The sequence below is a fragment of the Physcomitrium patens genome, chromosome 20 (assembly GCF_059467195.1).
Source record: "Physcomitrium patens ecotype Gransden chromosome 20, ASM5946719v1, whole genome shotgun sequence".
Lineage (NCBI taxonomy): Eukaryota > Viridiplantae > Streptophyta > Bryopsida > Funariales > Funariaceae > Physcomitrium > Physcomitrium patens.
The window spans coordinates 2,208,043-2,210,539 of NC_143429.1; positions in this window are offsets into that span (position 1 = coordinate 2,208,043).

The window sequence follows — 2,497 nt, forward strand, 5'->3', positions numbered from 1 at the left end:
AATCTAAACAAAAGTATCAATTGGAAGCAAAGAATAAAATTATGGATTTGGAAGAAATATTATTTAATATCTTTTTTTAGAAATTTAATTTAATTAAGGTGTTCTACCTTATAAATGTACAATCAAGTGAAGATTTATCTAAAGGATACTTTCATAGCTATACAAGATTTTTGCTACAAGAAACTAACTCTATAATCTTTGTCAATTAAGTAGCAATCAAAAAAGAAATGAATTACCTTCTAACTTTGTAAAAATTACATGTTTTGTGGAATGTAAGTTTTGTGAAATTTTAAATTAGTGTATTGAGAGGGAAGTCAATCTCGAGAAAATTAAAATAATTACTTTGCTAAGATCTAATGAATTCTAAATAATGATTCAATATGCCAATAATTTGTTATTGATGTTATAAAGAAAAAAAATCCAACATTAGACAATCAATAACTAGACTTAATATTTTTAATGCAATAATAAGTCTTATCATTAACTAAAACAAATAAATTACCTACTTGTGGTGCCTAAAGAAAGGACTAAGACTGAGCTAGTTGAATTTGATAAGATTGTAATGCATGCAAGAAAAAAAGGTGTGAAAATTATAAAGCACCTTTTTTTACCTATGTTTAAATATAATACAAATAAATTAGTTCTTTCTCAACTGAGTCCAAAAATAAATATAATATTGAATCACAACTCAAATCAATACCATTGGCAAAGGCAATCATTTTGAATTGCATCATTTTTTCTACTACATTATATTTCTAGTCAATTTAGAAGGGCATTAGGATGAAAATTTGAAAATTAATTAAAAAAGCCAAAAACTTCTTATGAATCGGCTCTAACCAGCTTATTCGTACATATATATTGCTTGAAAAAAAAATAAAGGTAATTTGAACCTCATTGATTTAGAGGACATAGTCTTACTTTTATATATAAATAAATAGTAATGGCTTGCAAACTTGGATCATCTAACTTCAAATCTTTATTGCAATTCAAGCTAACAAACTACCACTCAAAAGCATGTGAAAAATAGAGTGCATAACTTCACTAATTTACATAAGTAAACTATAAAGTGCCTAGAAACTTTATCCTCTGAAATCGGGTAAGTAAAACAAGGAAAAACATGGTGCATGAGATAACCATCCTTCTCTCTAAATCCTACAAAGAATATTTGAGTTTTTCTTTCTAATGGCATCCAAAAATGGCTATTCTTAGGCCAATATTTTTTAGAGTTAGAATAGAAGAATTATTTATAATAAAATTATAAATCATTTGTCATATTTGATGTATAATTAAAGAAAGGGCCCTAACAAGGTCTAAAGTGATAAATCGATTTGGCCTTCAACTTATTGAGATTTCCTAGTAGAAGCAAATAAGCAACTTCATATGTGTTGAAGGAAGGTGGCTACTCATTTAATACTAAGCATGTCTAGATGTCAAAGATTGGTTTGATATTTATACTTCAGAGTCTTGTAAACTACCATTAATATTACATAGAGGCAAAGCAATCTAAATATATACTAATAATACATAGAAATAGGTGATTTTTTTCTCATGCTAGCAAGAAATCTTTGAGATAATGCCCTCAATCCAAAAATTATTGACCATGCTCCTTTTAATGCAAATAATCTATGGAATTATAAAACAACTCCAAGTACAATTAATATTACAAGGCCCACAAATACATACAATCTTTTTCTTTTATGATTCAATTAGTTAATTACTATAGAACTTTGGATGCATCAAATGGTCCATTGTTAGGGGCTCATGAAATACTTCACCCAATATAAAAGAAAAAAGGATAAAGAGGGAAAAGAGAAGAGGAGGGAGAAGAAGAGGGAGAAGAGGAAGGGGCAATATTTCATAAATGCCACCTTCTACTTATATTAGGCTACAAGAATTGAAAGTCCCTATTATAGTATAAATTTAAGTGGAATCACATATCAAATCTTGAGTGTGCTAAAAAAGTGATTCGATTCCTATAGCAGCTTTGGCATAAAGCTGTAGTAGCAAACGTATGGAAGAGCCCTACTTTAGAATAAATCAATCTTGACTATCTTACGTGCATTAAAGGATGCAACGGAAACCTCTGTCTATCAATTCTTGGAGTGTTCCTTCTCCCAACAAGCATAGATATTTATATGCTTTATAGTGGGATAAGTAATACAATCATATGATCAAAGGATGTGGCTTCCCTCAGACTAGAAATATTTTAAGTTTATAGTTAGAACTCTAAGATAATAATGCAAGATGGATAAATTTTGGTCACTCATCCAAAAAATCATACTATAGAATATTTGGCTAGCTTGAAATGACAAAGTATTTAACCACGTGATGTGAAAAAAAGACAAGTTTCAACAAATGGTATAATAAAAGTTGGACAATTATGAAAAGATTGCATAGTCTAAGAGCCATAAATACTGTAGACTATAATAAATAGTATGGAGAGTACTAGCTATATTTAATGCTCTGAACACTCTTCCTTACTCATCATAATATTTAT